The 24,163-nt window shown below is 46.0% G+C and overlaps 1 protein-coding gene across 1 annotated transcript in view; it reads left to right on the forward strand.

Moving 5' to 3' along the window:
- The window catches only part of dtd1 (D-aminoacyl-tRNA deacylase 1), a 178,128-nt gene extending 162,144 nt beyond the window's left edge, over positions 1-15,984 (forward strand). Inside the window, exon 6 of the mRNA XM_038805818.1 lies at positions 15,767-15,984. The gene's annotated coding sequence lies outside the window, so the exon portion shown is untranslated. The remainder of the gene's footprint in view (positions 1-15,766) is intronic.
- Positions 15,985-24,163: the final 8,179 nt, after the last annotated feature.

A 24,163-nucleotide genomic window follows, 5' to 3' on the forward strand; every position in this document is an offset into this window, starting at 1 on the left:
CGACTACTCCCAAGGACTGAAGATGGAGGACGACTGCCTGCAGCTGCATTGTGTGGCAGCTCCCCATGTGGCCCCCATTAAGGTGACAGTACGAGTCAATGGTCACCCGCTTGAGATGGAGTCGGACACTGGCGCAGTGGTCTCCGTGATCGCCCAGAGCACATTCGAAACCCGTCAAGCAGGGTATACAGACCATTGCATTAATGGACACACAGGCCAGGTTGGCCACCTATACGGGGGAACCATTGGACATTGCAGGAACAACAATGACCCCTGTTGTTTATGGACGCCAGGAGGGGCGTTTCCCACTTATCGTGGTGCGCGGCCACCGGCCCAGCCTGTTGGGTCGGGACTGGTTGCTCCATTGGTTGCAGTGGCAGCACATCCTCCAAACAGATTCTCGAGGTTTGACTGAGGTGCTAGGACGATACCCTGATGTATTCCAGCCCGGTTTGGGGAAAATAAAAGAGGCCGTAGCCTGTATGCTAGTCGAATCAGGAGCCACGCCGCGCTATTTCCGGGCGCACCCGTTGCCTTACGCCTTGCTCGAGAAGGTAGAAGGGGAGCTCACTCGTTTGGAGACCTTGGGTATTATCAGGCCCGTCCGTTTCGCTGACTGGGCAGCGCCAATTATACCTGTAATGAAGCCACAGTTCGCTTGTGCGGCGACTATAAACTTACAGCGAATACGGCTTCCCGGCTCGACTGACACCCAATGCCTCGCATAGAGGATCTCTACGCGAAGCTTGCAGGTGGACTCTCGTTCACGAAATTAGATCTGAGTCACACTTACCTCAGTTGGAGCTGGGCCCTGCCTCCCGGCCATATGTAACTATTAATACACAATGGGGCCTGTATGAATATACACAGAGGCAGCATGGTGTCGCAGTGGGTTAGCCCTGCAGCCTCACGGCGCCGAAGTCCCAGGTTCGATCCCGGCTCTGGGTCACTGTCCGTGTGGAGTTGGTACATTCTCCCCGTGTCTGCGTGGGTTTCTCCCCCACAACCCAAAGATGTGCAGGGTAGGTGGATTGACCACGCTAAATTGCCCCTTAATTGGAAAAAATGAATTGGGTACTCTAAATTTATAGAAAAAAAAATGAATGTACACGGTTGCCCTTTGGGGTATCCTCTGCCTGCGCTATCTTCAATGCGTCATGGAGGGCATCTAGAGAGGTTTAAAGTGTGTCGCTGTCTACTTAGACAACGTTTGATTAAGGGACATTGGAGCAGGAACATTTGGAAAATTTGGAGGTTGTCCTTAGACGCTTTTCAGAGGCTGGAGTCCGTTTACGTCGTACAAAATGTGTCTTTCAGGCGAAGGAAGTAGTCTACCTGGGTTATCAGGTGGACCGCAAAGGTTTGCATCCCGTCTCAGAGAATGTGCGCGCAATTCAACAGGCCCCCGCCCCGACTGACACTTCACATCTTCGTTTGTTTCTCGGCCTCGTAACCTATTACGGGAAAGTTCCTCCCCAATCTGGCAACTACGCTGGTCCCATTGCACCTTCTGCTAAAGAAGAATCACACCTGGGTTTCGGGTCAGCCGCAAGGAACCGCTTTCCGGCGGGTAAAACAACAATTGTCGTTGTCTGGGTTACTAACCCACTATAATCCTGGAAAGCCTTTGCTCACCACGTGTGATGCATTCCCGTATGGTATTGGGGCCGTCCTGTCCCACAAGATGGAGAGCGGGCCAAGCAGCCGATAGCTTTCGTCTCCTGCACATTGACTGCAGTGGAAAAGAAGTACGCGCAGATCGAGAAGGAGGGCCTGGCGGTGGTCTTTGCGGTGAAATACGCTTCCACCAGTATGTATATGGCCGCCACTTCACTATCGTGACCGATCATAAGCCCCTGCTGGGACTTTTCCGAGAGCATAAGCAAATACCACCCATTGCTTCTGCATGGATCCAGTGCTGGGCTTTGTTGCTCGCTGCCTACGAGTATTCTCTGGAGCATAAACCAGGGACCCAGATAGCGAATGCCGACGCACTGAGCCGATTGCCTTTGTCGACCCACCCCATATCGACCCCCACAACTGGTGAGGTGGTTGCAATCCTACAGACTCCTTGCCTGTCACGGCATCACAGATCCGTGAGTGGACCCAGATGGCGCCAGTCCTGTCAAAGGTTCGGCACATAGTCCTGTATGGTGGCAACATAGACAGCTCTCGGGCGAGTTGCGGGCATTTTCCTCCAAGCTGTCTGAATTCAGTGTGGAAGACGGTATCCTCTTGTGGGGGATGCATGTGATTGTCCCGGAAAAATGCCAGGAGCTGATACTAAGGGACTTGCAAAATGGGCATCCGGGTGTGACCTAAATGAAAAGGTTGGCCCGGAGTTATGTCTGGTGGCTAGGCCTCGGCACCGACATTGAGAAGGTGGCCCAAAACTGCTCCATTTGCCAGGAGCATCAGAAGCTTCCGCCGGCCGCGCCCCTACATCACTGGGAATGGCCAGGGTGGCCTTGGGCGCACTTGAATGCGGATTTTGCCGGCCCTTTTCAAAGATCCATGTTCCTTCTATTAATCGATGCCCAGCCTAAATGGCTAGAGGTGCATAAGATGTTAGGCACAATGTCCTGCGTAACAATTGAGAAGATGCGCTTGTCTTTCAGTGCGCATGGCCTCCCCGAGGTGCTGGTCACGGACAACGGCACTCCATTCACATGTGAGGAGTTTGCGGGTTCATGAAGAAGAAACGGCATACGCCATATACAGACCGCTCCATACCACCCGGCTTCCAATGGGTTGGCGGAGCGCTCAGTGCAGACATTCAAACGGGGCCTAAAGAAGCAGTCTTCCGGGTCAATGGACACGAGACTGGCTCGTTTTTTGTTTTCATACAGGATCACTCCACATGCGGTGACTGGGGTAGCTCAGTGGGCAGAGACATGGCCTTTCTCGGCATCGGCTGATTCGGCAGTTTGTGCCCGGTGACCCAGTGTTCATTAGAAATTTTGCTGGTGGTACCCAGTGGGTCCCTGCCGTTATCTTTCGCCGAATGGGCCCTATCTCTTACCAGGTGCAAGCCCAGGGTCGTCTCCAGCGCAAGCAGTGGAGAATATTCCTCACAAACTTCCTCTGGTGCCGCACTCAAAGCCTGCGCAGGTCGTTGCAGAACCGCATGGAGATAGAGACGCTGAGATGACGGAGGCAATGAACGCCGACTCCGAGATGGAGACACAGAGCGCCTCATTGGGGGAGTCCTCGGGCCCATGGGCCGTGGATGTACAACCGTTAAGCCATTCATCACGGAAGCGCCGTTCTCCGTCTCGTTACACGCCGCCCAATCCAGCGCCTCGTGCAAATGGTGTCTGGCCTGCAGCAAAACGAGCCCGACGCCCTCCTTCGCCATGGTCTTTGGTGGATTCCTTGGACTTTGGGGGGGGAGGGATGTTATAACCGGCCTGCTTACCACTGGCTGGGGACTAATGGCAATCCCACAATCCTTAGCAAGTATGAGCTTCCTCAATGAGGGGGGCGCGGAGAAATCATTAGCAGATTCTCTGCATAAATAGAGTTCGCCAGTATGGAACCAGCTAGAGAGGAGTGAGCAGCAAGCGAGTTATTGCTGCTGTTGTGTATATGTTATTATAAACAAATGTTATTTCTTTCTATTCGACAACTCGTGCTGGATTCTTCGTGGCCCTCACAAAAATCAGTCAGTGGTTTTCTGAATTAGGACAAAAAAAAACAGGTTGTATGGAGGGATACTTGAGCTCTCAGTTGCATTATTCTAGCTCAAAACGGGGAAAAGGTGAGGAATGCTTGAGTAGGCCCGAGCTAACCATAATGCAGGCCCAGCTTGGCATTGGCGACGAAGGATCAACCGGACTCATGGACGCAAAAGGTGCCATCTTGCCATCTGTTATTTTCTGGCAATGGACGCACAAGCTTTTAAAGCACCCCCTGAAAAAACGTGGTTCAGTTCCTGGGACAGAGGAAATCTTTTGCTCCCAACACAAACACATTGTATTTTGTGTGTGTGATGAGTGTGTGATGCTTATGTGTGTGTGTTCATACAGTTACACAGTGTGGTTTGTGCCATTCAATGGCACCTCCAAAAAATATGACCTCAATCGGGTTTTCAGGGCCAATATTCTCGCTGGACTCTGTGAGGGGCAGGACCTCATCTCGTTGACAAGTCCGACTCCGCAGAGGCCGGGTTTCCCTTTAAAAATGATGTCCTCATCTCAGAATGCTGCTGCAGCCTCCCTTCCAGATCGCTGGCAAGGCCCCCCCCCCCCCCCCTCCTTCATCCCCCCCGTCTCCCCCTTCAGCCACCCTCCATCTGATTTCCCTCCTTCAGGCTCTACCCCTTGGCAGTGCCAACCTGGCACCTTGCAGTCTGAGTGGTGGCAAGGATGTGAATACCCTCTCTACATTTGCCTAGAAGTGTACTTCATAGGAGGTGGGGATCAGGGGAGTTTTCCTGCGCTAGAGACGCTCAGGTGGGGGTCTTTCTTGGGATGGGGTCATTTAGCTGCTCTTCCCATCAGCAGCCTATAAACCCTTCAAACAATCCTTCTGTATCTCAAAAATACAGTTCTGTGGTAATAAAGTGATAGTGTTCCCACCTGTACCCCTAAACTCTTTAAACAATTTGTCAGTATGCCAAGTTCAAAGGTGTATGAGATGAAGGTAAAATTATTTCCTTTAATGTGGTGGAAACTTTTAAAATAGTTTTTTCACTGTCCATTTAATTTCCTTTGAACTCATTCTAGCCTGTTTGCATGCCTAAACGTCTATAGGCTTTGAACTGCATTCAATTGCACAGCCTTTTAAAAGTTTTCTTATTGACTTAGTCCTTTTTTGGGAACGTTCTGTCTAGTGTCTCCCTATTAATCCCAATCACTTCCCCAATACCTTGAAAACTCCAATTAAATCACCCCTTTATTTTCAAAAGTCCAAGGTAGTTTGTTTAGTCTTTCCTCAATGCTTGACCCTTTGAGTCCAGATATCATTCTAGTCAATCTACCACTCCAAGTCCAACCTCTCCTTCCTAAGGTGTGCTGGTCACAACTGCTATTTAGAAATTAACCCGTTCTGTACTTCTTAGGTCTAAAGTGGATGATCTCATATTTTCCTGCATGGAAATTCATTTGTCAGTGTTTTGCATATTCATTTAATTTTTGCATATCTCTTTGCAATTTTTCTTTCCATCTACATGGAAAGAATGTATGGCACAAAACATGTATGACATGGACTGTTCTGGTGTCTATACTCCAGATAATCCCCTCGCCCATTTCTCTTCATCTAACCTCTATTATCGGTGTACCTTTCTATTCCCTTCACCCTCATGTAGCTTCTGAAAGGCATCTTTTATTTTATTCCTTCATGAGCTGGGGGCAAGGCCAGCATTTGTTGCACTGTCCTGATTGCCCTTGAACTGATTGGCTTGCCACAGCAACTTGGGCAGATGGGGTTTTTACTGATAATCAGGAATGGTTTTCATGGTCAGCATGACTGAGATTAGCTTTTTCAATACCATATTTTATTAATTGAATTTAAATTTCACCAGCGGCTGTGTTGGGATTTGAACCTTTGCCCACCTAGGAATACTTGCTTGAGCGCCTGGATTACCAAGACAGTGACATTACCACCCCAGCACCATCTCTCTATACTATTTGCCTCAACTGCCCCATGTGGTAGGACATCCACATTCACACCACTCTCTGGGCAAAGAAGCTTCTGCTTTTCTTAATGGAGTGACAATCTTACACTGATGACGTGTAGTTTTGGAGTCTCCTACAAGTGGGAACATTCCCTTCTATGTCTATTCATAGAGCCGTAGAATTTTACAACTCAGAAAGAGGCCCTTTGGCCCACCATATCTGTGCTAGGCATCAAGCACCAATCTATTCTAATCCCATTTTCCAGCACTTGGTCTGAAGCCTTGTATGCTTCAGCAATAGCATTTTGAACCCTATCAAAGCCTTTTGCGACCTTAAAGATCCTGTCAAGTTACACCTTAACCTTCTCCTTTCTACAGAAAAGAGACCCTGCCTGTTCTGTCCACCCCGATCAGTATAGCCTCTCAGTTATGTGATCATTCTTGTAGATTTTCCTTGTAAAACTTCTCTTCATTATTAGCAAACACCGACGGAGGTAAGAGGCAAAGCAGCAGTGGCAATATTCAGCCCAGCCTGGGGATCAGACCTGGGATTTTCCTAGTGTGCTGCTTTACAAACTGAGCCACAAAAGGTGCGCTTGCTTCTTTGGTTCCGACTGCAAACCACACTGTGAAGTGCCTGAATGTTCATCATATTTTGGATTTTGCTGATTTATATTGCAAAGCATGAGTAATACAAGCCACGCGAATCTCCCTGGCGGGTCTGCAAGTCGTGTAAATCTAACGCCCTGACATATTTCTGCCTTTGTGTGTTATTCTGTCGGTTCTAGTCAACACTTAAACATTGCAGCTCCCGTGGGCACCCGCTTGGGTCAACAACAATTAAATCATCTTTGACTGGTAATTTTGCTTTGAGTCAAAGCTCTTTAGTTTGGGAATTAATGGAGTTCAATAGATTCCCATCAACCTGTTCTTTAATAAATAGGAGCTCTTTATTGACCAGAAAGTTTGATTTTGGAGTTCTGTATTTTTTATTAGGCAAATGTCACCACCAGGTCAGAAATGGAGAACTGACTTCTCAGTTGGTTGCAACTTAGCTTGAATTTAAGAAAGGTGGCATTTCCCATTCAAGTCATATACTTAACCATCTGCAGATCGGTGCAAGAAATTAACCAGCAAATTTCCTTAAGTTAACAGGCAAGGAGTTTACTTTATTGCTAAAACTGACTCAGGTAAAGATGCATGACATTATTAACATAAAGGTTTAAAACATAAAGGTATATATGTATATATATCCAACTTCCCACAATTACAAAAAACACACATGCACCCAACATCCCCACCGCACCTCCCCCATCAGGGAGGAACAAGAAAGATATAGAACTTTACAGAATATCAGATCTTTAAACTTGGCCAAATAAAAAGTAAATTCAGAAATAAACTTTCATAGATTCTCCGGAAGCTTGTTTGTAGCAGAAGGTTCAGTTGCTCTAGAATTGTGGCTAGTTGGTCCACTTTTCTCTTGGAGGCACTGGGGTTGATTTGGAATTCCCCCCCCCCCCCCCTTTTAAGAACTCTCAGCTTGCAGCAATGAGTTCTTCTGGTGGGGTTTCAAACCACCAACAGCTCAGCTTTGATGAGAGAAGTTTCAGAGAAAGAGAGAGGGTTCCCTTTTTTGTCCCTATGTTAGTTCAATCCAATATATTTTACCCAAGAGCTGGGCCTTGCGACTCAGCTGCTTTCAATCTGATCTTATTTTAGCCACTGTCACTGAGAGCTCCATCGACTCTGCTCTATAAAGCAGCTTGTGTCTTTCACGTAATAACTGGTGTAGGTCAGTGTCCTTTGTTTAGCAAAAGTGATTTCTTTTTTCGGAGGGGGAGGGGGGGTGGGGCAAAGTTCAATATATATATATATATATATATCTGTACAGTCGATGACATTATAAATTTATATTCTATATAACGTATCTCCATACCACAAGGGTATTAAGAGTTATGGAACCAAGGTGGGCAGATGGAGTTAAGATACAGACTCAATTGTATGGAAGAGGGGGCTCAGGGGGCTGAATGGCTTAGTCTGACATAACTGTACTTATACAACACAGCTCTGCTGCTGTAGAAGATTTGCAGTAAAAGTAATTCCTTAGTTTGTTCGCCATTCATTCTGTCTCAGTATTCCCTGTCTTTACTAGCGCGTGGTTCATTTTGATTTGAAACGGAAGCGTTATAAGTCAATTTGAGAATAACTGCAATGAGTCGCTGGATATAAAACTAATACAAATGACATCAAGCCTTGGGAGAGCTGGTTCTAAATGAAACCTTGTCTGATCGCTGAGAGATTTATCTTGTAAATTAATGTAATTGTGAATCGTTTTACGATCTTTTATCATGTGTTTGTGGAAGTGATCACTTAATAAAGTGATTTGTTTTTAAAGTAAGTAATTACCTTGACCTGTGCAGTATTTAAGTCTGTCGCGTTTCCTTTTCGCATACACTGCATGCACATTAGTCTGGCAACTATATAATTAGTGTGTAGATTGCTTGTCAAAAGGACATGTGTTCAGGTCTTGCGACATTTGAAGTGAATTTTCTTTCCAGGCTTCAGGCTTCTTCAGTTAGAAATGAGAGGGCTCCCATGGAGGTTTGGAAATTCCCACTGGGTGGGGGGGGGGGGGGGGGGGGGGGGTGTCAACAGCTAACCAATCAGAATTTGGGCCTTGAAGAGAAATGAATCACCTACAGAAAATCCCATCCCAAAACAAGGACGATTTCCCCATCAGCGGAAAAAACAGGGAGATAGATGTGGAGAAAAAGAGCAAGCAAGAGAGGGAGAGTGTTTGAGGCACCAGGGGGGTAAAATTTACATATCTAACTTGGAGGTCTTTTAGTAAAAATGATCTTTGTCTGTCTTATTTCAATGTACTTTGCCTTGTCATTATCCTGGGCTGAGTTTTCGGATGGTTGGGTTCCCACCCCGCCACCTGAAGGGACGCAAGGAATGCCCCCCCTCTGCCCATTCCAGTTGTCCCACATTCACTAATTGGTTCAGTGTGAGACTTCAGCCCTTCATCAATCTTTGCTGCTTTTCGTCTGTCTGAACAAAAGACATTAAGAAACTATTCATTCAATAGGCTGGCTGCCACTTTGTAGTATTCAGACATCGACATTCTAAATTAAAGGAGGAACTACTCCTCGCAGAAGCTGGTGAATTTGTGGAACTCGCTGCTGCCAAGTGCAGTGGAGTCTGAGGCATTAAATGATTTCAAGAAGGAAATTGATATATTTCTGATTGAGAAAATGGGTTAAAGGGATTTGGGGAACAGGGGGTGTCATAATATACACACAAGTATATGATGGTGCATAGACAGACACTGACTGACACACTGAAAGACCAATCAACGCACAGAACACAGCAGTCAATCACCAGACAGGACATGGCCACTATAAAGCCAGAGGGCACTAGTTTTCCCGCTCATTCGGGATGCAGCCTCTGAGACAGCCAGAGCCCGTGATCAGCAACACGAACATCTGCCATGTGCTAGCAGTATAGTCTGGTCAGTTTAGCCTCAGGTCTCCAGTTAACCTAACATAGTGTCAACCCACAGTGCAAGTATGTTTAATAGCTCATAGTTAAATAAAATAGAGTTGTACTTGTACAAGTGTTGGTAGCCTGTCTCTCTCACTGCTCTGGTAAACGCAGTCCTCGCAGACCCAGCATACCCAACACATCAGGGGGGAGGTGGATTTGAGACCAGGAAGAGATCAGCCATGATCTGATTGAGTGGCAGAGCAGATTCGAAGGGCTGAAGTGCCTACTTCTGCTCCTAATTCCTATGTCCTCTTTTCCTATGACAATGCTTGATGTTCAGATCACTTGAAAATGAAAGTCTGAGCATTAGAACAACAAGAATGATGGCTTATATTTTTTATAACACCTTTATCAGAAGGATCCACCCACCCCATAGCACTACACAGTAAGCAACATTTGAGACCATGCCACACAAGGGGGCAGGTAATCAAAAGCTTGGTCGAATGGGTAGGTTTAAAGGGGTGTCCTAAACAAGGAAAGAGAGGTGGGGAGGATTAGGGAGGCGATTCCAGAGCTTAGGGCCCAGGCAGCTGGAGACACGTCCACCTATAATGGAACACTTCAAATTAAAGATGCTTAAGGGGCCAGAATTGAAGGTGCACAGAGAACTCTGAGAATTGCAGGACTGGAGGAGATTACAGCGCTATGGAGGGGGCCAGGCCCCAGGGAGAATTGAAACTAAGGATGAACATGGAAATGGAGGTATTAATTAAGCTTCTCCATTATCTGAGAAGAATCAGAAGTCAAGATCACAACTTAGTTGCTAAACACCAGATCAGATGTTGAAATCTGTTGCAGCAACAAGGAATTTGACTTGTTCAGTCTTATTGAAGCATTGACTGAGGCCCAAAGGCTTTTCATCAGGCCTGTTACTGTTTTTGGAGTTGTTTTGGAGGTCGTCAGTCTTTCCGAAGAAGTTTGTCAACTTTCCTGAGATTTGTCAGTTGACACAGATGAAAATGTCAGTTCTTTCTCCCTGCTGGACTTCCCTCTTCAATCCTCCTCCCCTATTTGGGCATCCCGCCTACCCTTAATAACCTTTTACCCACTTCCTTGTCAAGAATCTATCCACCTCGGCCGTAAAAAAGGCTCTGCTTCCACTGCCTTTTCGGAATGAAAGTTTCAAAGACCCATGACTCTCTGAGCCAAAACATTTCTCCTCATCTCTGTTTTAAATGAGCGACCCCTAGGGGCTGGTTTAGCACAGTGGGCTAAATAGCTGGCTTGTAATGCAGAACAAGGCCAGCAGCGCGGGTTCAATTTCCGTACCGGCCTCCCCGAACAGGCGTCGGAATGTGGCGACTAGGGGCTTTTCACAGTAACTTCATTGAAGCCTACTTATGACAATAAGGGATTATTATAATAATATTATTATTATTATAAATAGTGACCCCTAGTTCTAGATTCTCCCACAAGAGGAAACATCCTCTCCACATCCACATAGAGGGCAGCAGGGTAGCATGGTGGTTAGCATAAATGCTTCACAGCTCCAGGGTCCCAGGTTCGATTCCCGGCTGGGTCACTGTCTGTGTGGAGTCTGCACGTCCTCCCCCTGTGTGCGTGGGTTTCCTCCGGGTGCTCCGGTTTCCTCCCACAGTCCAAAGATGTGCGGGTTAGGTGGATTGGCCATGCTAAATTGCCCATAGTGTCCTAATAAAAGTAAGGTTAAGGGGGGGGGGGTTATTGGGTTATGGGTATAGGGTGGATACGTGGGTTTGAGTGGGGTGATCATGGCTCGGCACAACATTGAGGGCCGAAGGGCCTGTTCTGTGCTGTACTGTTAAAAAAAAAACATCCACCCTTTCAATAACCCTCAGGGTCTTATATGTTTCAATGAAGTTGCCTCTTACTCTTCTAAACTCCAGCAGATGCTAGCCAGGTCTGTCCAACCTTTGCTCAAATCACCATCCAGGTCTATGACTTATAAAACTGAACACAAATTGCAGCAATTCAAGGCAGCAGCTGCACCACCACCATCTTCAAGACAGCAAATGCTGGCCTTGCCAGCGATATTGGACGCGATTCAGCTGCCTCGCCACGAGATGATTCGCAATGTTCGGAATGTCTCGCGAGATTCAACGGAGCCATTAGGCTCATTTAAATATGTGTTTGCTAGATTTACCCGGGGCTCAGGATTCAGACCTCGCCACATACGTGGGCCAGTCGTAATGGCATCTGGGGGGGGTCTCCCAGGCCATTGGAGACCTCCGTGTGGTCAGGCATTGTTCAGTGTGGCACCCTGTCACTCCCACTGGCACCTTGGCACGGCCAGCCCGGCACCTTGCATGCCTGGGTGGCACTGGCAGTCTGGCCGTGCCAGGGATCGGGGCCCAGTGGGGTCTTGCGCATAAGAGGTGGAGTAAGGGGGAGCTTGAGGACCACAGAAGAGGGGCACGGTAGTATTGTGGATAGCACAATCGCTTCACAGCTCCAGGGTCCCAGGTTCGATTCCGGCTTGGGTCACTGTCTGTGCGGAGTCTGCACATCCTCCCCGTGTGTGCGTGGGTTTCCTCCGGGTGCTCCGGTTTCCTCCCACAGTCCAAAAGATGTGCAGGTTAGGTGGATTGGCCATGATAAATTGCCCTTAGTGTCCAAAATTGCCCTTAGTGTTGGGTGGGGTTACTGGGTTATGTGGTTACTGGGTTATGGGGATAGGGTGGAGATGTTGACCTTGGGTAGGGTGCTCTTTCCAAGAGCCGGTGCAGACTCGATGGGCTGAATGGCCTCCTTCTGCACTGTAAATTCTATGAAGAAGAGTGGGTGAAGTGAGGGGTCCAGAGGATGTAGTGGGGCACTGAGGGGGGTTGAAAGATGGGGGCTGCCTTTAAAAATGTGCTTGACAATGCATCCTCAAATAAAACGGTAAAGTGCTGTTGAATACCGGAATCTTTAGAAATCCCCCCCCAAACGCGCCTGAAACCTGACAAATTTTTGTCATCCTGACAAATCCTGTTGGAAGATCTGATGAGCAGAGAGAACACAAAATGATCTAATTTCAAATGTCCAAATCGAACTACAGCTGCATGTGTAATAGACACCAAGATGACCCAACGGGTGATCAATGCAGACACGCAACCATCCTTCAAATGTTTGGAAATCGTGAGCGAGTGGCAGAGAATGTTGTAAATTGCCACCGAGTTTGCCAGCACAACTTGATAGAGGATGGAAAAGAAGGATAAGGAAAAAGTCCTTTTATTGAAGAGAGAAACCATGGAAAGAAGGGGATCAAAGAGTTCTAAACATGACATCCTCCAGAGTGAATTGTACGGGCAAAGAATTACTATCGCACTACATGAGGCCATTCATTCCCTCGTATCTGTGCCGCTCCATTGCCAGCGCAACTCAGCTATTTCCACTTCCCTGCCTTGTCCCCCAGCCCCTGCAAATCTTTTTCTCTTCAGATAATTTTGCAATTCTGCTTTGTGGGTAGGTCTGCAGGAGTTAAATGATCCAAAATGGATGGTTTCGGCAGAAGACTTGAATAAACTGGGCTTGTATTCTCTGGAATTTAGGAGAATGAGAGATAATCAAATTCATTACATTTAAGGCAGGGATAGACAGACATTTGGCGCGCAATCAAACAGCCACGCTCCACCCGAAAAGCAGCACGCCGCAGCACGACATGGCCAATAGAAGCCGGGAGACCCCGCTCCCGCCTCGCAACGTCTCGCGAGATTCAACCCGATCTCGTGAGACGTTGCAATGTAAATCCCATCAGTTGTGAGTGGCATCACTTTGATTAATCTGCATATTAGAGTGATGCAGCTAGTCTCACTTTAATGTGCAAATTCCCAAGGCTTTGGGATCTATCCCCTTTGTCTCGGAGACCGTGGGCAAGTGCCATTCAGTACTGGACTCCATTAACGCAGCTAAACACACTCGCTATGGGACTTTGTTCCCATTTAATCAAATTGCGCCCTTGAGCTCTCAAAGAATTAAGGGACATGGGGAGCAGGTGGAAAAATGGAGTTGAAGCCCAAAATTAGCAATGATTGTATTGAATGGCGGTGCAGGCCCGATAGACCATGTGGTCTACTTCCTGATCCTGGCTCTTGTGTTAAGACCGAACCTCCAGGCTTCCTCTTCTAACTTATCTTGTGGAAAACAATTTTCTCTTCCAGAGGTGGGTCATGAGAGGACAGATACCTGAGTTGCTCCCTGCTGACTCCTTCACCTCTTTAATACCAAATAGCCTGAGGAATCGTCAAACCGTTTCTTTATTCCATTTTAAGAAAGCAGATTGAGTCAAATCTTGCCCTCGCGAAGGTTGGTTTTCCACATCTGCCTTTGAACATTCTGCCCCCGCAGAGCAGCTGTCTGGTGCAAGCCAGTGTGCATCTGTCCCACAAATGTCATTTCAGCTTCCCTCTGTGGAATACATTAAAACAAATATTTGATCTACCATCTGCCCAGTCCTGTGACGCGACCTCCGAATTCCTGAAATGTAATGATTTTCCTCGTGGTATCACTCATCGTTAATGTCACTGTATCTTGGGGAGGGAGATAAAAGAGCTCAGGGCATATTTCTGACCAGCATTTATTTTAAGATGGGATTGGGGGATTGTTTTTATTGAACAAAATTAATAATTCAGTTGAAACCTTTGCTTCAGACTCACTGTCCCAACCTGTCTCAAGGGCCAAATATATCTTTCAATATAGCTGACCCTTCCAGTTGGAATATGGCAGCCTGAGAAACAATGGAATAGTGAAAGGTACAAATTACATAAATATGTGAGAAATAAGGAGCAAGAGTAGGCCATTTAGCTCTTTGAACCTGCACACCCATCCAACAAGATCATGGCTGATCTTTTATTGCAAGTCCACTTTCCCTCTCTAACTTCATTTGTCTCTTGACCCCCATTGATTCTCAGTTCCTGAGGAAGGATGTTCTTGCTATGGAGGGAGTGCAGCGAAGGTTTGCTGGACTGATTCCTGGGATGGTGCGAGTGATATATGAGGAGAGATTGAGTCTGTTGGGATTGTATTCGCTGGAGTTCAGAAGAATGAGGGGGAATTTCATAGAAACCTATAAAATTCTAACAGGACTAAATGGGGTAGCTGCAGGAGGGATGTTCCCGATGGTGGAGGAATCCAGAACCAGCAGGTCACAGTATGAGGTTACGGGGTAGACCATTTAGGACAGAGATGAGGGGAAATTTCTTCACCCAGAGAGGGGTGAGCCTGTGGAATTCACTACCACAGGAAGCAGTTGAGGCCAAAACATTGTATGTAGCTCTTGAGGCTAAACGGATCAAAAGATATGGGGGCAGGCGGGAACAGGCTAACGAGTTGGATGATCAGCCATGATCATAAAGAATGACAGAGCAGGCTCGAAGGGCCGAATGGCCTCCTCCTATTTTATGTGTTTCGCTTACAATCAAAAGTCTAGCAATCTGAGTCCTGAAAATGCCCAACAAGTGACCGTCTGCAACTCGTTGTGGTGGCCATCATTTGCTTCTCACCCACTCTCAGCCTCACGTGTGTCCTTATTCTAAAAGTGCATCGTCCGGGTAGCTATAAGCTGAAAATTATGGCTAGGATCTTGCAACCCTTCCCGCTGAATGCGTTGCTCCCCCCTCCGCTCCAGGCCTACCCGGCAACATGGCTGACAAGCAACGCAAATTAACTTCAGTGGGAGCAGAAGATTTCCCGCCAGCGGCCAATGTTGAGGTGCCTCCCCCGCCATAAAAGCCACCGCATTGAGGGGTGGGGCAATCTCCAGGCCTATGATTCGGTTTACTCTTTAATGTTGACTCTGAACGTCTTGCTGATGAAAGTAGGAAAAATGCAATAGTCTAAAGAGCTGCTCAGATTCCTAAATGTAAACATTTAAGAGGAGCTTTGTGTCATTTGCATTATGCAGAAATTGAGACTAGAGCCGGTCCAAACTGACTGGTAAATCTAGCACGGATCTGTACCCAGGTTTTGGACACATGGCTCGATAATGTGAATGCTTGAACTTGAAATGAAATGAAATGAAAATCGCTTATTGTCACAAGTAGGCTTCAAATGAAGTTACTGTGAAAAGCCCCTAGTCGCCACATTCCGGCGCCTGTTCGGGGAGACTGTTACGGGAATTGAACCGTGCTGCTGGCCTGCCTTGGTCTGCTTTCAAAGCCAGCGATTTAGCCCTATGCTAAACAGCCCCTGATACTTGTTGGTTGATAAATCTTAATTTTTGTCTTTATTTGTCCATTCATTTTTTTCAGTCATTATTGAATTTGGAGTGATGTGGTGTCACTTATGACTAGTAATCCAGAAGCCCAGGCTAATGTTCTGGGGGCACGGGTTCAAATCCCAATTGAATTCAATCCTAAAATTTGGAAGGTGAGGCTAGTCTCGGTAATGATGACCATGAAACTATCGTCTTAAAAACCCACTTGGTTCACTAATGTCCCTTGGGGAAGGAAATCTGTCGTCCTTGCCCGGTCTGGCTGACATGTGACTCCAGGCCCCTCTGAAATGGTCGAACAGGGCAATTAGGGATGGGCAACAAGTTTTGTACAACAATACAAAGGTTAAGCTACTGGTCGCATTCATTTAAAAACAGGATTAAGTACCAGATACATACAACTCATTCATTCATATTCTTTCTTCTAGAGTCAACTGCAGGTTTTAAGAGACTTTCTTTTGGGGACACTGCACTGGATTATGGATCCCTCCCGAGTTCATGGAATACTCAGACTGCATTGACCTCCGCAAATGATATCAGATGTGGCTTGTAGTACAAAAGGTGAAGAAGGGAAACAAAACCAACCAGTGACCCAGCTCTTGAATTCTGAAATGTAGTTAATGAATAAAGTTGTTCAGAAATGAGACCCCTGAATCCTTATCTGATTGATTCTGTGATTTTTCATACCTTTTATAATATTTTGAAATGTTCATTTTCAACGCGGCATTGGCGGGGGTGGTTCCTGTGTTCCGTGTCCCATTTAGGGGCCTCACGGTAGCATGGTGGTTAGCATCAATGCTTCACAGCTCCAGGGTCCCAGGTTCGATTCCCGGCTGGGTCACTGTCTGTGTGGAGTCTGCACGTCCTCCCTGTGTGTGCGTGGGTTTCCTCCGGGTGCTCCGGTTTCCTCCCACAGTCCAAAGATGTGCGGGTTAGGTGGATTGGCCATGCTAAATTGCCCGTAGTGTAAGGTTAATGGGGGGATTGTTGGGTTACGGGTATACAGGTTACGTGGGTTTAAGTAGGGTGATCATTGCTCGGCACAACATCGAGGGCCGAAGGGCCTGTTCTGTGCTGTACTGTTCTATGTTCTATATAGCACAACATCGTGTTGGACATGGGACTGTCGGGAGCCTGTACTGCAGGCTATGGGCCACAGGTAAGGGCAGCCTTCTAACCAGACTTGGTAATCAGCCAGGTACCAACCTGAAACCGCGTGTAAAAAAACAAGGACAGACTATCTTTATGGTCACAGAGGAGTCAGGGACGAGAGTATAACGAAAACAATTTATTGTGAAAGCAAACTATCAACAGGTCACAATCAAAGTCCCAGCCAGGACCTCTCTGCCTAGGCTTCCATCTGGACTGGCTTTTATGTCCGTAATCAACTATCCCGCTGATAGGCCCCTGCCCCTCAGTAGGGGAGCTTGTATTCCAAAGGTTTAAGGGGAGGTTAATCGGACCGTTCCTGTGGGTCTTGTGAGGGTTACAACGCAATCCAATTGGTTCGCTAAATGTTGCAACAACGGATTTGTTTATGCATTGCTCTGCTACCTGTGGAAAAATCCAGGTATTTCCTCACACTAGATCAGTTGAAAGGTGTTGAGAAAACATCAAAGCAAGCTCCAGTTCCCCTTCAGGGTAGTTTATTGACTGAATATTGTATACTAATCGTAGGATTTTCTTGCTAGGATTTAAATATTCCTGTGCTGAAAACAATAGAGCTTAGAGAGCTTGGGAAAACATAATTTCCCATCAATAGTCTCAACATTTTCCCATAGCTTCTCATCCCTTCCCCTTGGATCCCTCCTGCTTTTGCTGCCCGGTGTAATATGGTCGCAGAGTTGTAGGAAGGTAAAAACAAGTGAACTATTAAAGAGCTTTTAAAGTTGCAAAATAAGCAGGAAACACAAAAGGGGAAATCAGTTTGAGAAATCTCTTGACAAAGTGAATCCAAAGAAACAAAAGAGAAATAAAGTGAGTTTTTAAGTAATGGGTCAAACCGTCAAGGTAAGGGGTATTGTTCAAATAACTGCCATATTCAGGAATAAGGTTGAATTCATTTGGGTGGAAATTCAGGAATATGACAGTTTTCCTTAACGGTGGCGGCATCTCTTTTGGTGCTGCATGCAACTTGGGAGCTGAACTTATTTTGAATATCTCTGTGGGTTTGATGCGTAATCGATTTTCATCGTGTGGGACATACAGGATAGGTCACAGTTGGTAGGGAGGTACAGTATCTACCTTCCAGTCCTTGGGTAGGACTGGAACCGATGTCCTGGGGGGGGGGGGGGGGGGGGGGGGTTTGCTCAAGCTGTTGGGGAGGGTTTAAACTAATGTGGCAGGGGGATGGGAACCGATGCAGGAAGTTGGAAGGTAGTAAAACAGGGACAGAAACAAAAGGCAGTAAGGGGGAAAGTGTAAGGCAGAGAAGCCATAGTCAAAAATCAAAAAGGGCGACAGTACAAGGTACAGTGATTGAGGGGGGCTCAGTGAATAGGCCCAGTAATACTAAAAGGAATAAAACGGGAAGTAAAAACATAAATGGTAAGCGAAGCGGCAGGTTGTTACATGAAGATATGGGTTCAACGACAAGGAAAGGTAGGAGAAAAGTTAAGAGAAAATATAACTTAGGAGAGGTTACTGATCGAGGTGTTAAGATTCAAAACAGAAGTATAAAAGCCAACATAAGTGTACTTTACCTGAATGCTCGTAGTATTCGGAATAAAGTAAATGAGTTGATGGCACAAATCATCGCGAATGACTATGATTTAGTGGCCATTATTGAAACGTGGTGAAAGGATGGTCAAGACTGGGAGTTAAATATCCGAGGGTATCAAACTATTCGGAAGGACAGAGTGAATGGTAAGGGAGGTGGTGTAGCTCTGTTATTTAAGGATGACATCCGGCCAATAGTAAGGGATGACATCGGTGCGAGGGAGGATAAGGTTGAATCCATTTGGGTGGAAATCAGGAATAGTAAGGCGAAAAAGTCATTGATAGGAGTAGTTTATCGGCCACCAAATAGTAACGTTATGGTGGGGCAGGCAATAAACAAAGAAATAACTGATGCATGTAGAAATGGTACAGCAGTTATCATGGGGGATTTTAATCTACATGTCGATTGGTTTAACCAGGTCGGTCAAGGCAGCCTTGAGGAGGAGTTTATAGAATGTATCCGCGATAGTTTCCTAGAACAGTGTGTAATGGAACCTACGAGGGAACAAGCGGTCCCTAGATCTGGTCCTGTGTAGTGAGACAGGATTGATTAATTATCTCAGAGTTAGGGATCCTCTCGGAAGGAGCAATCACAATATGGTGGAATTTAAAATACAGATGGAGGGTGAGAAGGTAAAATCAAACACTAGTATTTTGTGCTTAAACAAAGGAGATTACAATGGGATGAGAGAAGAGCTAGCTAAGGTAGACTGGGAGCAAAGACTTTATGGTGAAACAGTTGAGGAACAATGGAGAACCTTCCAAGCGATTTTTCACAGTGCTCAGCAAAGGTTTATACCAACAAAAAGGAAGGACGGTAGAAAGAGGGAAAATCGACCGTGGATATGAGGGAAGAGTATCAAATTGAAGGAAAAAGCATAAAAAGTGGCAAAGGTTAGTGGGAGACTATAGGGCTGGGAAATCTTTAGGGGCAACAGAAAGCTACTAAAAAAGCTATAAAGAAGAGTAAGATAGATTATGAAAGGAAACTTGCTCAGAATATAAAAACAGACAGTAAAAGTTTCTACAAATATATAAAACAAAAAAGAGTGGCTGAGGTAAATATTGGTCCTTTAGAGGATGAGAAGGGAGTTTTAATAATGGGAGATGAGGAAATGGCTGAGGAACTAAACATGTTTTTTGGGTTGGTCGTCATAGTGGAAGACACAAATAACATGCCAGTGACTGATAGAAATGAGGCTATGACAGGTGAGGACCTTGAGAGGATTGTTATCACTAAGTAGGGAGTGATGGACAAGCTAATGGGGCTAAAGGTAGACAAGTCTCCTGGCCCTGATGGAATGCATCCCAGAGTGCTAAAAGAGATGGCTAGGGAAATTGCAAATGCACTAGTGATAATTTACCAAAATTCATTAGACTCTGGGGTGGTCCCGGCGGATTGGAAATTAGCAAACGTGACGCCACTGTTTAAAAAAGGAGGTAGGCAGAAAGCGGGTAATTATAGGCCAGTGAGCTTAACTTAGGTAGTCCGGAAGATGCTGGAATCTATCATCAAGGAAGAAATAGAGAAGGCATCTGGATGAAAATAGTCCCATTGGGCAGATGCAGCATGGGTTCATAAAGGGCAGGTCGTGCCTAACTAATTTAGTGGAATTTTTTGAGGACATTACCAGTGCAGTAGATAACGGGGAGCCAATGGTTGTGGTATATCTGGATTTCCAGAAAGCCTTTGACAAGGTGCCACACAAAAGGTTGCTGCATAAGATAAAGATGCATGGCATTAAGGGTAAAGTAGTAGCATGGATAGAGGATTGGTTAACTAATAGAAAGCAAAGAGTGGGGATTAATGGGTGTTTCTCTGCTTGGCAATCAGTAGCTAGTGGTGTCCCTCAGGGATCAGTGTTGGGCCCACAATTGTTCACAATTTACATAGATGATTTGGAGTTGGGGACCAATGGCAATGTGTCCAAGTTTGCAGACAACACTAAGATGAGTGGTAAAGAAAAATGTGCAGAGCATACCGGAAGTCTGCAGGGGGATTTGGATAGGTTAAGTGAATGAGCTAGGGTCTGGCAGATGGAATACAATGTTGAGAAATGTGAGGGTATCCATTTTGGTAGGAATAACAGCAAAAGGGATTACTATTTGAATGATAAAATATTAAAGCATGCTGCTGTTATGAAAGACCTGGGCGTGCTAGTGCATTAGTCACGAAAAGTTGGTTAACAGGTGATTAAGGAGGCGAATGGAATTTTGTCCTTCATTGCGAGAGGGATGGAGTTTGAGACTAGGGAGGTTATGCTGCAATTGTATAAGGTGTTAGTGAGGCCACACCTGGAGTATGGTGTTCAGTTTATGGTCTCCTTACCTGAGAAAGGACGTACTGGCGCTGGAGGGTGTGCAGAGGAGATTCACTAGGTTAATCCCAGAGCTGAAGGGGTTGGATTATGAGGAGAGGTTGAGTAGACTGGGACTGTACTCGTTGGAATTTAGAAGGATGAGGGGGGATCTTATAGAAACATTTAAAATTATGAAGGGAATAGATAGGATAGATGTGGGCAGGTTGTTTCCACTGGCGGGTGAGAGCAGAACTAGGGGGTATAGCCTCAAAATAAGGGGAAGTAGATTTAGGACTGAGTTTAGGAGGAACTTCTTCACCCAAAGGGTTGAGAATCTATGGAATTCCTTTCCCAGTGAAGCAGTTGAGGCTCCTTCATTAAATGTTTTTAAGGTAAAGATAGATCGTTTTTTGAAGAAAAAAGGGATTAAGGGTTATGGTGTTTGGGCCGGAAAGTGGAGCTGAGTCCACAAACGATCAGCCATGATCTCATTGAATGGCGGAGCAGGCTCGAGGGTCAGATGGCCTACTCCTGCTCCTAGTTCTTATGTTCTTATGTTTTGTGATATCAGCCCCAAGACCCAGACTAGCGGCTCTCGTACCGCAAACCCTCATGTTGCAGCCTGCCTGCAATGACTAACCATATATTACAGAGGGGAATTTATTCAATGGGACCTGGGGCCAAATATGTGTCAGTGGCATATGTGATAAATGAAAGAAACTTGGCCTAATTATTTGAATGTGCTGGGAGAGTAATGGGAGAATTACACTTTGATGTAACTAGGTTTAGGGATTAATTAAAGCCTTTTCATTACAGCTCAGATAGAGCTATGATAAAAATAATTGGAGGCAGATTTTCTTGTACTTGCAGTTAGGTATATTCAATCGCCCAGACATAATGGACAATCAGGTGGAGAGGAAAGTGAGTCTCTTTGATTCTCTGGTCAATGGATAGTAAAGGAGATCAAGGGTTGGACGATCTATTGTGGTGGTTGCTATTCAATGCTTTATTTTCCTCCCTGTAATGTGCCCGACCACTCAACACATCTTTGAGAGCCAATACACCTGGAGGAGAGAGTTTTTATTTTGATTCATTTAAATTGGGAGGGTGAACTGCGTGCCATTAGAAACTATTTCTGGTGCAGCTTGCTGGATTGGGGCCTCGAGTGCTGACCTGCGTTGGCCACCAGTAAGCTGTAAGGGAGGCTGTAAGGCTCCTGACATTACTTCGAGGACATTACTGACCTTTTCATCCCAGGCAATGGGAGTAAAGGCTGTCAGCAGGAATCAAATCCACCCAGGGTGATCCATTCCATCTTGGTGAGTCAATCCACCCAGGGTGATCCATTCCATCTTGGTGAGTCAATCCACCCAGGGTGATCCATTCCATCTTGGTGAGTCAATCCACCCCAGGGTGATCCGTTCCAACCACCCAGACCCATCCACCACAGCTGTGTTTTCCAAACCTTTTCTCACTGTGACCCTATTCTGAGGACTAAAACTTGCTGCGCCGCAGAATGTGTGCCAGGATTAGGGATGTGGGGTGGGTGAGCAAAGCTGTGAGATCCGGGGAGTTGCAGAGATGAGATTGAGCGGAAAGGTGCTGTGAGTTGATGGGGGTGTGGATTGGGGGTGGGCGGGTTGCTTGAACTGTAGGTGTTTTAAATAAAACTTGGCTCCCCTTTCACAGGCCTCACAGATCGGTCAGTTAGGCCTCACCCACAGGGGCTTTACAGCTGTTAATGGCAGAGATTGCTGCCTCAGAGCTCACAACCCCAAAATCTCTTGACCCCCAGTGGGGGAGGGAGTCACATTCCACAGTTTGTGAAACCCTGCATCCCAGGAGGATCATTCCCTTATTGTGAGATCCAAGCTGGACTCATACTGTACTGAACGATGTTTGGGTAAGAACTTGGTAAGTCTGTTCTTGTATCGATGAATGCTTGGAAAGTACTTGGCCAGAACTGATGTTGCAAAAGCCAACATATTTAGGAAACAAAAACACTATTATTCATCACTAAATATGGACCACTGCAATACATTTGCAAACACTGTCCCAACCCCCTGAGCTAGTGTGCGGTCAATTCGAGCTGCACTTGACCCGGAGTCACAACACAAGTGAAATCATTTAAAATACTTGAGGACCTTGGCTGAGCCCAACAAACTGCAGTCACCAGATTTGCAAATTTAACACAAATAACCTTTTATTATTTAACAGTAATATAACTAAACTGACAAAAATGTAACAGACTACCTAATACCCCTTACCCAGCCCCCACCGTTCCAACTTGCCCCACAGACTGATCGGCGCCACTCCCTTTACTCAGAGAGCCCAACTGCCAAGGTCAATGACCGCTCAGGACCCACCCAGCCACCAAGGCACCCGCCCCTTTATTGGCCATAATCGAAGGAAGTGATCGAAGCTCTGTCAAATTATTGGGTGCAAGGTTAAGGAACGCCCCAAAGAGCGCGAAATCCCAGAGGGATAAAAGGGGACACAGCCATGAATTCAGTCTCTTTCGGATCCAGCCTGTGCCAGCCTCCTTTGAAGCCCAACTGTAGCATAACGACCAGACAGCCAAGTCCAAGACCAATGATCACTATCTGACGGATGAGCCCAGCAGAGACGGAGCCACTTCGTCAAATCAGCCACGTGAGATCAAGATAAAGGTCTTATCCATCTGCACAGAGGCCGGTTCGCCCTGCAGTTAAGTATAGGTTATTGTAGCTGATAGGTGTAGTTTAACTTGTAGTATTATTGTGCTTGCATGTCGAAGTAACCCTTGTGTGTAAATAAACCATCTTTGAACTTGAACTGACTAACTGGTTGTGGGTCATTTGACCGATATATGGGAAAGCCTTGTGGTTCAGTGAGAGAAACAGAAACACCCACAGTATTGGCGACGCTGTTGGGACATAACATCATATCATAAAAAGAGACTCAGTATCATTTTGACACCTCTAAAGAGCAACATTATTATAGTATTCCATTAAATTGGCAACACAACTCACAGGTTTCCAGCCATACAATTGAACCAACTTCCTCCAAGGCTGGTTCTTAAGATTCACCTGGCTCTGACAAGTCGGTTTTCTCCTCTCCAAATACAAAACCTGGAACACACTGTCCTGACTAGCAGGCTGCTTCAGCTGAAGTCCACTGCTTAAAGGCATATTCGATTATGGGTCCACGGACCAAAAATAATAAAATAAATGGGGACAAAGGGAAATCAAAAGGAATGACTCTAGCAACACTTAGATCTTCCATCATCAACTAAAGCCCTAAAACAGCTTTGGTAAATTGATGCTGGCTGGGATGGTGAAACGTATATTGTGAACTGGGTTGCTAATATTGCATTCTCTTTCCTCTGTGCGTAAAACACAGAAGGCGCAGTGCTCTATTTAAATACTGTCTTTGAATTTATTTAATCAAATTCATAAACCAGTTTAAAAGCAAAATATCATGCACATTTTATGTGTTTTTTTCCAAACTCTTTCTTATCGATTCTGATAAATGCATTTTTATGTTTTTTCCAAATACCTGATGGAGCCCCTCCCCCCCATACAAAGTGTGAAGCCTACAACGCTGAGGAACCGGGTTCGATCCCCCCCCCCCCCACCTTATCGTATCTGCTGAAAGCTTCATTTTCTCCAAAGAAGTCGATAAATGGCTGCCACCTCCGGGCGAACCCTAACATCGAACCGCTCAGGGCGAACTTAATCTTCTCAAGCCTGAGAAATCCAGCCATGTCACTAACCCATACCCCCGATTTCCGGGGCTCCGAGTCCCTCCACTCCAATAAGATTCGTC

This window comes from Scyliorhinus canicula, chromosome 1, assembly GCF_902713615.1.
Source record: "Scyliorhinus canicula chromosome 1, sScyCan1.1, whole genome shotgun sequence".
Taxonomy (NCBI): domain Eukaryota; kingdom Metazoa; phylum Chordata; class Chondrichthyes; order Carcharhiniformes; family Scyliorhinidae; genus Scyliorhinus; species Scyliorhinus canicula.